Raw genomic sequence first — 12,629 nt, forward strand, 5'->3', positions numbered from 1 at the left:
CGAACAGTGCCAGAATGTGGCGACTCGGAGCTTTTCACGGTAACTTTATTGCAGTGTTATGTAAGCCTACTTGTGACAATAAAGATTATTATTATTGTTATCTGACCAAATGACCAGTGATGCCTGTATACCTTAAAAAAAAATTTTATGGTACCCAATTCATTTTTTCCAGTAAATGGCAATTTAACGTGGCCAATCCACCTACCCTGCACATCTTTGGATTGTGGGGGCGAAACCCACGCAGACACGGGGAGAATGTGCAAACTCCACACGGACAGTGACCCAGAGCCAGAATCGAACCTGGGACCTCGGCGCCATGAGGCAGCAGGGCTAATCCACTGCGCCACCGTGCTTGCCTATGCCTGTATACCTTGTGCTGTTGCTAGCCTCCCGCTCTGGGTCCCTCTCTGGCCTGATGGGCGGCTGGGTCCTCAGGATGTTGGGTACGGCCCTGCACATGGGCCACCACCTCAAGCCTGTGCAGACGCTGCTGCTGCGGCCTTGTCCGGTGTATGGACTGCCAGCAGCACCACAAGGGCGGCTTCCGAGGGGTCCACGATATCATCCACCCCGCGTAATATCTGTAAGGATTAGGAGAGGGTGTGAGACTGACAACCAGCGGTGTCTTACACCCTGTGACCCTCCATTCCCCCTCATCCCAGCAACACCCCCAGTCCCTGCCATCCGACACGCCCTGCTCACGCACCCCCGGCTACAACAGGAGCCCATGCTCACCGGACCCCACAGCCTGTATCCCTGACACCTGCACATAATTGTCCTGATCGAGCGCTAATGCCCTCCCTAGTGCAGACACCCACCCTCTGGTCACTGAGATGACCCCGGTGCAGGGGTCCAGCCCCTGGATGTTCCGATGTTGGCTGCTGCATCTGTGGTGTTGCCTTCCGCAATGTGCAGGCACAGTGTCCAGGTATCACGGTCTGACTGGGATGCTGGGCAATAACCCCCACTTGCTACAGGGCAAGGCGATGCACTTGGGAAGTGTGAAGTGCTCACTTAACCACGATTGCCAATTCCCTGTTAGCAATAGCCTTCAGCTGCGCAGCCAGAAGCCTCCGGGATCAGTGGGAGTTATTGGTGTGCGGTAGGGCAGAGGTAGAGGCTGGGGTTGCCCCTGGAATGGGACCACACGATTCAGGGGGTGGCATGGTGGACATGTGGGCGCTGAAACGCCCACCTCCACCCCGCCCCCACCAGCAATGGTGATACACCCTAACCAATACTGGCCCCCGGCGGGCTGGCCCCACCCTTAGCGCCGGGGCAGAAACCCGCAGTGCCCCCGGCTATTTACCTTCTTGGATCCCCATGCAGCCCGTCCGCCAGCTTCACGTTTTTACGAAGGTTTACTAATTGGTGCCCGCGTGACCACTTGCCGGGGAGGCGGTTAGATCACGGATACTCCTTAGATAGGGGGTGGCTCCCGTTAATTAGGCGCGGTTTATTTAAATTAGAATAAAGTACCATAGTGAGCAGGTTTAGCCACATGTTCTGCCGGCACTCGCAGGCTATAAAACGTGACTCGTGTTTGATAAGGGGCCTAGGATGCACAGAGCCCGGTTTGTACATGACGAGCACCAGATCTCCGAATCACCTCAAGCCCAAATGAATAATGGGAAGGTCCCCCCCGCCAGCCCCCCCCTCCCCCCCCCCCCCAACATCACGCAGGGCATCTCCGGCCCGATCGCAACCGCATAGAAAATGCCAGCTTCGTACCTTGGGAGTGCAAACCTAGCACCCTGGCAGTTCCCCTGCCAGCTGGAAGTGCCACCTGGTCATCTTGGGAGTGCCAGGCTGGCACCCAGGTGTCACTGCCAGCCTGCCAGGGTGCCAGACTAACAGTGCCAGGGTGCATAGGTGGCATCAGCAGTACCAGGGTACCATCCTGCCCAAAGGGCATGCACGTGACGGCCTCCGATCCCCTGGGTGACCCCCATGAGTGCCATTCTGTCTGTTAAAAAGTGGTCCCACAATAGGCAGGATTTCCATCGCAGGGTCTCGTGAGATCACATTAGATCTCGCTCGGCATTTTGAGCAGGGTGGATCTCGAGAGCGGGTTCTCTTGGTTTCTATCAGCCTCGCTGTGCCATGGCGAGCTACTTTTCAGGAGCTGCGGGGCCATTAAACTGCACCCATTGTATGGAGATTGGCCTGAAGTGCTGATTATTGTATTCTCACCACACTATGGTGCATTACTGATTTCGCCAATGGCAGCAGGCCGAAAAATCGCAAACCCGTCGGTGCCCGGCGTGGTTCTCGTTTTCGGCATCTCCCACGACCTACCGGCCTTGTCGGGCTCCCGCTTGAGCACAACGCGGCCATTAAATCAAGCTCTAAGGGCAGGTTAAACCAATGAGAAACTCCCCAGGGCCCAAAAAAGTGACTTAAGTGTAGATAGATAGTGGTTAGGAACTCACCGACGGAGCCGAGGTGAAACTCCGAGCCAAACCCGCCTGAAATGACACTTAGAAACGCTTCCGTTCGATCGCTCCCCTTAGATTACGTAAAAAAACCTGTTTCCTGACAGAATCATAAAATCCAGTCATTGCCTGACTCCAACTTTAAAGAATAAAGAGCTGTGTTATTTTAAACCATTATACTATTTCCTTTACTTTCCTATTATGAATTCTGTGATAATTGAGGTGGAGGATATTAATACAGTGGAATAACAGACTCCATCTTCAACATCCATTGCCATCGTCAAGCCTTCCCTTCTTTACTAGATAGGGCTGGTTTATTGAATGTGTGCTCCCAGTAGGGAGTCTTACCACCCAATAGCGCCTGTTGGGAAACCTCTCTTGATGGACAGAATGTCAAGGGAAGTTATCCAAATGGACTTCCACTGGCTGAGGATCCCAGCGAGGAGTGCCCGGAATACAGATTCTGTTCGGCCCAACAATGTGCCTCAGTTGTAACTTCCAAAGAGCAAGTCCAAGTACACCAGTGTGAAAGCATTCCACCTTCTACCCTAACCACCCTGTGACATGCTCGGCAAAATCATTGATTTGCTACCAGTTTTGTGCTATCGGTCTCAGAGCTTGACTGAAACCATTGAACTTATTTATTTTCATATCATATATGACCCTTTCAGCCAGCGGACATTGGGAACTTTAATTCTCTCATTGTAGGGTGGACTTGAATTGATGTTCCAGTGGCAGTATTTCGCATTTAACCACAAAACCAATTGACCAATGTATAAGCCAAATGTTGTGAACGCTGGAAGTCAAATTAAGTTTAAATTACTTGACGAATATTCTCATGGCTTCGATGAGTTCTGGCCAGTTCTGGTGATATTGAAAGCATAGCGGTTGTGCATTTCTATGATTACGTTCTTTGTGGATATGCAGAATAATGAATAGCTGAGTCCCAGGAAAACTAAACAAGTCCTTGCGTCTTCTCCAACACCTACTGATTGTAACACAAAGGTAGCCCTTAAGGGGAGGCGTGGTGCAGTGGTATTTGTAATGTTCTTGTCAGGTGGCCTGATTTATATTTCAAGAACCCTTGTAGCTAAAGCTGTAAACAATTTATTAACATGAACTGTGGGTCAACTATGTACAAAACAACAGATGAATAACAGTATGATCATGCATAAACAACCTCTCTCTTCCTTGCTTTCCAGTCAGTCTGAGGTCACCTGATTCTAACATTCACTTATATACTAGTGAGACTCCTAGTGGTCAGTCGGTGAATTACAACACAACCATGAGATCACTCCATCCCCTTTCCTTTGAAGGAATAAATTAATACATCATCATCAGTATATTTTCAGGTGATATCATGAGCCTGTGAGTCAAACAGTATTATTTTTTATTTTATTTCTAAAACTGGTTTAACAAAAAATATATATATATATATATATATTATACAAGAACAGGAAGCATAGTACAAATAGTCCAAATCTACAAATTGAGTCGATAAGGTTTTCTTCTGACTCTGGTTGATCTTCTCAAAGTTTGACCTTGCTGCTCAGAACTTGTAGATTCAATGTTCTCTGTGACATTCTCATGCCCAGGAGCTGGTGAACTATCTTACACTAGAACTGACGTTGATTCTGACGGAGATTCATCATCCATCACGTTGTTGTGAAAATCTTCTCTGATTTTCAAGAGTGCGCGGCGATTTCTTCTCAAAACCAAACCTTCCTCTGTCGGTATATTGTAGCAATTGTAGCAACGAGATGCTACATCTTCAAGTACAATGGCTTTTCTTGACCAATTGCCTGAATCTTCTACTCTCACAATGTCATCACTTCTCAGAGGTGGTAAAGTTCTGGGCACTCATCATAGAACTGCTTTTGTTTCGCTTTAATGTTTTGCATTTCCTGCAATGCCACTGCATTCTGTTGTGTTGGGCGCTCTGGATCCGTGGAACACATACAGGTCACCAATACTTGAAATAGTGCAAGACTATTTTATTGTATCATTAACTGTTTAACATACTCTCACTGTGGGTTAACATGATACTAGCTTTAACTAAAGACCTTTGCCTTGTCCTAACCAGTCGATGCACTCAGCACATGGTGAATGCCTGTGCTGCAGGCTCTGTCCTACTAGCTAGCTGAAGCTCGAATGAGCGGGAACTCTGATGCCCCCTGTCTTTATAGTGCGTGTGCTCTAACTGGTGATTGGCTGCGGTGTTGTGTGTGTTGATTGGTCCCACTGTGTGTCCATCAGTGTGTGTGTCTGCACCATGATATACTGGTGTATATTATGACATCCCCCCTTTTATAAAAGAATGTACATGTGTGGCAATAAATAGTGTATGGTGAGAATGTCCCTGACTACGTGTGTGCGAAAGACATATTTACAGGACTATGCACATGAGAACTAAGCTATTTACATGGGAAGGTGCCTGGTGCAGAAAAACAGTATGCAACAAGAATAACGAGATGAACACTATATACAAACCATGTAAACTATCAAACGGAAGAACAGAACAATTCAGAAAGTCTATAAGTCCACAAAGTTCACAAATTAAGTCTCTGAGGTGGGCGACAAATTCTGGTTGACCGCCTCAAGGGTGGGTCGGGAGCCGCCGGCTGAGGAGCGGGCTGGACTGCGTCAGAGTGAGGAGGATGCAGAGTGACAGGGATCTCTGCATAGTCCATGGCAGGGTCAGCAGGAGGGCGAGGCGACAGTGGAGGATCACGTAGCGAGAGTGGAACAAGACGAAGGGCGCGTCGATTACGGCGCAGATCGACGCAGAATGGAGCAATCCGGTAGATGAACCAGGAACGAGCGGGGGGCCACCTGCCAAAGGACAACAGCGGTTGCAGACCAGCCACCATCCGGAAGATGGATGCGGACATTGTCATCTGGAGCCAGAGCAGGGAGATCAGCTGCACGGGAGTCATGAGCCGCCTTGTGCTGTGCACGAGACAGCCGCATCCGTCGAAGGACCGGAACGTGGTCGACATCTGGGATATGAATGGACGGCACCGTCGTCCTCAGGATACGATCCATGAGCAATTGGGCTGGCAACAGGCCAGTGGACAGTGGGGCGGAGCGATAGGCCAGCAAGGCGAGGTAGAAATTGGACCCAGCATCGGCAGCCTTGCAGAGGAGCCGTTTGACTATGTGGACTCCCTTCTCCACTTTGCCGTTGGATTGGAGGTACAAGGACTGGATGTCACATGGGCAAAATTGTCCACCGGGCAAAGTTGGACCATTCCTGGCTTACGAAGCAGGGGCCATTGTCCGATATAACCGTGAGTGGGATGCGTGTTGAGCAAAGGTGTCCTTACAGGCACGGATGACTGCAGACAATGTGATATTGTGCAACCATATCACCTCTGGGTAATTTGAAAAGTAGTCCACGATCAGGACATAGTCTCTCCCCAGTGCGTGGAACAGGTCGATACCCACCTTGGTCCAAGGTGACGTGACCAACTCATGGGGCTGCAGGGTCTCACGTGGTTGGGCCGGCTGGAAGCGCTGACAAGTGGGGCAGTTGAGCACTGTGTTGGCTATGTCTTCATTAATGCCGGGCCAGTACACTGCCTCTCGGGCCCGTCGGCGGCACTTTTCCACGCCAAGATGGCCCTCGTGTGCTGTTCCAGGATGAGCTTGCGCATGCTATGCGGGATGACAATGTGGTCCAGTTTCAGAAGAACCCCGTCTACTACCGCCAGATCATCTCTGACATTATAGAACTGAGGGCATTGGCCCTTGAGCCACCCACTGTGTGTCCATCATATTCTCCTCTTTTTTTTCCTGAGTATGCAACCTTCTATTCACGAGTAACTCTGCTGGCAATCTACCATGTGACAATGTAACACTTTGTAACGTGATTTCATGAGGCATGGATCAGATTGGCTGTCCATTGCTTTCTGTAATGTTTGTTTTACAATACGTACACTTTTTTCACAAGGATCTTTGGGATCCATGCCGATATGAGCATTAACATTTTTTATTCCACACGTACCATGGAATTTACCCCATTGGTAGGTTCTTCTATCTTCTCGATAATTTATGGTTTCGGGTGGTAGGGTAGAAATGAGATTGACATGCAGATCTACAGCTTCAGCAATTTCACTACTAATAGTTTGTATCGGTGCCTTAGATAATGCATCGTCTTCAAATTGTATCTCATTGACGAATGGTAGTGCACTAAAATCAGTGAACACATCGATGAATTTGCTGATAATATTCTCAGAATCATTCTGGTGAAGCCTTGTTGGGAAGAAACTGGTTCACAGCACTTAAATTAAACTGAAACAAGGTTTTCTGTGCAAAGACAAAATTCACAATGCAGGATGATGTGATCACTGAGTATCCTCAGATGTTTGTTGAAATTGGAAACCGGTTCAGAGGAGAGCAAGCTTACTGCAAGCTTTGTCCAGTAGCCTATGCTCAAAGGGAGGAAGTAGAACAAGAGTTTGTGGTGATCTTTGTGAGGGGTTTCCAGGATGGAATGCGTAGTGATTACAAAGATACACAAAGCTCTTTTGATGAACTAAACTAATTTTATTAATGATGTGGAGATGCCGGCGTTGGACTGGGGTGAGCACAGTACGAAGTCTTACAACACCAAGTTAAAGTCCAACAGGTTTGTTTCGATGTCACTAGCTTTCGGAGCGCTGCTCCTTCCTCACCTGAGGAAGGAGCAGCGCTCCGAAAGCTAGTGACATCAAAACAAACCTGTTGGACTTTAACCTGGTGTTGTAAGACTTTGTACTAATTTTATTAACACTACTAAATTTGCGTTTGACACTTATCTTCCCGTAACAGCCTCCCTGAACAGACGCCGGAATGTGGCGACTAGGGGCTTTTCACAGTAACTTCATTTGAAGCCTACTTGTGACAATAAGCAATTTTCATTTCATTTCATTTCATCTGGTAAATGTCTATCTGCAACCTGTGTTCGACGATGAGGCCAAGTCATATTTTACTATTTATACACCCACGGATCTTTTTCAGTTTCTTTGGCTGCCATTTGGCTTTTCTTAAGCCCCCGGATGTTTTCAAGGGGTAATGAAGCAAATTTTGCAAGGAATTCAGGGAGTAATTGCTAATTGGTTATTTTGGCTCCAAACAGGCAGACCCATGATGAGAGACTGAAAAAGATGCCGCAATGTTTGGAGAAGCATGGAGTTTGGGCGAAGGCACACAAATGTGAAATGTTACAGATCTCTGTAGAGTATCTGGGTCACAGGGTAGACAAGGGTGGGTTGCGTCCTACCAAGAGTAAGGCTCAAGCAATGAGAATCACCCTACACCCTCAGGGTCTCTCTGAGTTCAGGGGCTGGGTTCTCCGGTCGCCCAGCCGTGTGTTTCTCGGAGGCGCCCAGTTCTCTGGTGGCCGGATTCTCTCCTTCCGCCGCTTCTTAATGGGATTTCACATGGAAGCCACTCCACACCACCGGGAAACCCATTGGCGGGGGTGCGCTGCCAGCGGGAAAAGAGAATCGCAATGGCCGAAGAATTCCGGCTCAGTTCTTTTTTTTTGCGTTTAGTAGATTTATACGGTAAATTCATACAATTGCATGCAATTGAGGAAAGGTGCTCCATAGAACTGGACAAGAGAGTGTGACAAAACTTTCAGGTTGTGTGAAAGTCACTTTGTAGATGCTGGTATATTACAAAAATATTAAGTTGTCATGTGATTCCTCTCCATATTGAATAGGTGCTGTGATCTCTCATGTGTTGGTCAATGGTGAGGAGAGACCAACTGCATTTGCCTCATGCACCCTCAGTGTCGGTGAGCGGAATTTGATAGAATGTTAAACATTTGTCTTTGATTTTTGGAGTAAGAAGATTCCATAGAATCCCTACAGTGCAGAAGGAGGCCATTCAGCCCATCACGTCTGCACCGACCCTCTGAAAGAGCACCCTACATGGGTCCACTCCCCCACCCCATTACCGTAACCCCATTTAACCTGCACATCTTTGGACTGCGGGAGGAAACCGGAGCACCCGGAGGAAACCCACGCAGACACAGGGAAAAAGTGCAAACTCCACAGTCACCCAGAAGGCTGGAATTGAACCCGGACCCCTGGTGCTGTGAGGCAACAGTGCTAATCACTTGCCACCATGCAGCTCCCAAAAACTGTAGCATCAAAGTTTCACAATCAAAACCGATCATGACCCATTGACGGCTATTTTGAATCCATGTCTCCAGTACCCACTTTAGCTGCAGTCAGAATGTAGAAATGGGCATTGATTTTGTCTGCTAATCAATAAGACATTAAGTGCAGACAATCAGAAGAGCATTGTAATTCTGATGTGGGGCAAAATTCTCCGTTATCGGCGGAAAGTCCGCCGATCGGCGCAAAAAACGGCGCAAATCCGACTTGCGTCACGTCGGAAAAATGGGTCGATAGTCTCCGGCCCGAAATGGGCTAGCAGCGACGTAACGGGATCCGCGCTTGCGCAGTGGTTCACGCCGTGCAGCGTCATACGCGCCGCACGGCGTGACGGCTCATAAGGCCGCGCTGCTCCCCCCCCACCCGACCGCAACACCCGATCGCAACACCCGACTGGATGGCTGGCCGTCGCTCAGCCCCGAGGTTCGAGTCACGCGATGTGGAGGCGCTCCTGGACGCGGTGGAGCAGAGGAGGGACGCCCTGTATCCCGGGCACGGCCGCAGAGTTGCCCCACGCCACAGCCGGCGTCTGTGGAGGGAAGTGGCAGAGGCCGTCACCGCTGTGGCCCTAACACCACGGACAGGCACCCAGTGCCACAAGAAGGTGAACGACCTCGTCAGAGCAGGCAGGGTGAGCCTCCCCCATATCCCCCATATCCCCTCTCCCCCAAATCCCCCCCTCCCCCATATCCCCCCCTCCCCCATATCCCCCCCTCCCCCATATCCCCCCTCCCCATATCTCCCCCTCCCCCATATCTCCCCCTCCCCCATATCTCCCCCCTCCCCCATATCTCCCCCTCCCCCATATCTCCCCCATATCTCCCCCTCCCCATATCCCCCCTCCCCCATATCCCCTCCATATCCCCTCCATATCTCCCCTCCCCATATCCCCCATGTCCCGCCTCCCCCATGTCCCCCATATCCCCCCTCCCCCATATCCCCCATGTCCCCCCTCCCCCATGTCCCCCATATCCCCCCTCCCCCATATCCCCCCTCCGCCATATCCCCCCCTCCCCATATCCCCCCTCCCCCATATCCCCCCTCCCCATATCCCCAAGTGAATCCAGCCCTAACCTTAACCTCTGCAATGCACGCGCAACCGATGGCGTGCATTCATATACCTGCCTAACACTGTTGCCTTTTACCCCTGCCCCCCCCCACAGGAGAAGCGCGCACACAACAATAGGGAGCATGTGAGGACTGGAGGAGGCCCCGCTGATGAGAGGCCACTGACCGTACACGAGGAAAGGGCCCTGGAACTGGCTGGCGGACCTGAGGACCGGGAGGTTGCTGATGCAGAGGTCGGGGGCGTACTAGCGAGTGAGCCACCGACAGCCCGTCCCCATATCCCCCCTCCCCTATATCCCCCTCCCCCGTATCACCTGATCACTGCCTGATGTCTAACCATGCATGCTTCATTGTGTATCGCAGGACCAAACGTCCAGGCACCCATCCCCGCAGATGCAGACCGCCCGCAGGATGCCCCTCGGAGACCACAGGAGACGGAGAGTCCCGCACCCTCCAGCATGCGACGCCCGCAGGATGCCCCTCGCACACCACGTGAGACGGAGAGACCTGGAGCAACAGGGAGACGACACCCCCGTCACGTGCGGGAGCGACGAGGGGGGCAGCCACAGGCCCCCGTCACATCCGAGCCAGGACACCACTACCCAGGACACCACTACCCAGGACACCACTACCCAGGACACCACTACCCAGGACACCACTACCCAGGACACCCCTACCCGGGACAGCACTACCCAGGAAGACGAAATACTGGACAGTGACTCAGAGTGGATGGGTGGAGACGAACCCCCACCCCAAAATGCCATGGACTCAGAGTGGGACGAAGAGCACGACACAACGCCACTGTTGTCACCAACACCCTCCACCATCGCAGAAACACTCACCACGGTTGGGCACTTTAGTGATGAGGTGTCTGGTACACTCACTGGTGCGCACAACACAGCCGTCCCGGTACAGCAGGTGGAGGTAGGAGCAGCAGAGGGACCGGGCGGTCGGAGGGCAGCCCAGCCCAAGCGAACATCTGCCGCCCAGATGGATCCCGGGTTCCTGCAGTTACCACACCCACACATAGATCTGTGCAACCACCGACCCGGAGACGAGCGAAGAGGGTGACGGGCGGCTTGCAGCGGCTGCGGTCGCAGGTGGAGGAGTCCACCCGCGTCCAGGAGCTGGGAGTGGTGCCGGTCATGCGTGCCACCCAGGCCGACACCGCACGGGTGGCGTCCGCGGTGGAGGCAATGGGTGCGATGGTGTCAGACATGGGGAACGGTTTGCGAGGCCTGGGGCCCTCCGTGCAGGCGGCGTCTGTGGCCCAGGAAATGGCTGCCCTCTCACAGGAGGCCATGAGCCAGTGCCAGCGCCAGATGGCAGAGGCGCTCAACGCCATAGCCCAGTCTCAGCAGGCCATGTCCCAGTCTCTGCAGGCCATGGCCCAGTCTCAGCAGGCCATGGCCCAGTCTCTGCAGGCCATCGCTGAGGGCATCGGCGCCAGTGGCCATGTGCGAACCGGCGTCGCACTGTCACAGACAGGGTTTGCCAACCCCCTGGGCTCCATGGCTGCAAACCTGCAGACCCCTGTCGATACCAGCACGGGCCTCCAGGACTGGCAGCGCCAGATGTCGGGGGGGGCGTCGGATGGCCAGTCCGTTCACATCCCCCACCCATGTAGAGGCCTGGGGGCCATCGGGCACCACGAGGGAGGAGGAGGTGGTGTGGTCCGTCCCGGCTCCCTCTGTAGGGGAGGTCCCGGTACACCGCGACACCTCGGACTCCCCCCCTTCCGTCCCAGGTGCATCGGGTGGGCAACGGGCAGGACAGGCTGGCAGCTCGCCATCCCAGTCGCCCGGGCCGCAGCCTGGCCCATCTAGGCCAGGACGCCCCAGGAAACGGCCGCCAAAGGGATCCAGTGTCAGAGGGCAGGAATCACAGGAGTCCACCTCCAGTTCTGCTGTACCGTCTGGGGAACCACGTAGACGTAGTCAAAGGGCCCGTAAGGCCAAACAATTAGACACTGAGTAAGTTGGCACGGGTGCAGGGCACAGATGAGTTTTAGGGGCTAGGGCACGTGCATGAACTCCTTTGGTTATTAAAGTCAATGTTACACCTACCGAAGCTGCCTTTGTGCTCTGTCCAAAGTGTGCGGGGGTGTCATGTACATTGAGCGCAAGTGTGTGTGTGAGGGGTGGTCTTACCTCAGCCCCAGGTGAGTCTGCCCCCTTCCCCCTGGGCCACCATCAACATCCCCCGGGCAGAGGACGGGACCGTGCGCTGCAGTGTCACAGCCGCATGCAGGGATGGTCCGGGTGGATGGTGGTACTGTGGCCATGGGTCAGACATAGTCCAACGATGTAGAGCCAGGAGCTCATCGCAGGGCGGTTGTCATCATCCTCCATGGCCTGCGATAGACACGCGTCCACCCGCAACTGGGTGAGCCCGGCCCGTTGTGCCGCAGGTGGATCGGCAATGGGGGGGGGGGGGTGGTGTGCATGCGGGTGGGGTGGGTGGGGTTGGGGAGGGGGGTGAGGGTGCTGGGTGGGTGGATGGGTGGGGGGTGTGGGTGGTCGGCTGTTGCCATGGTGTGCGGTCTGTGGCCATACTACCCGATTCCCACGCCCATCTAGTCAGTGAAGCGGGCGTCTATCAGTGTGTCCCGTGCCCGCTGGGCCAGCCGGTAACGGTGGACTGCCACCCGCCTGTGTCTACCCCGTCTGCCCTGACCATTGCCCCCATCCCCCTCATCTGGGGAGGACTGGGCCTCTTCCAGCTGCTCCTCCACTCCGCCCTCCTCTGCCTGCGGCACATCGCCCCTCTGCTGGGCTATGTTGTGCAGGACGCAGCACACCACAATGATGTGGCCGACCCTATCTGACCGATACTGGAGGGCGCCCCCAGAGAGGTCCAGGCACCTGAAACGCATCTTCAGCACGCCAAAGCACCTCTCGATCACTCCCCTTGTCGCTACATGGGCATCATTGTAGCGGTTCTCCGCCTCATTGCGTGG

The sequence above is a fragment of the Scyliorhinus torazame genome, chromosome 5 (assembly GCF_047496885.1).
Source record: "Scyliorhinus torazame isolate Kashiwa2021f chromosome 5, sScyTor2.1, whole genome shotgun sequence".
Taxonomy (NCBI): Eukaryota; Metazoa; Chordata; class Chondrichthyes; order Carcharhiniformes; family Scyliorhinidae; genus Scyliorhinus; species Scyliorhinus torazame.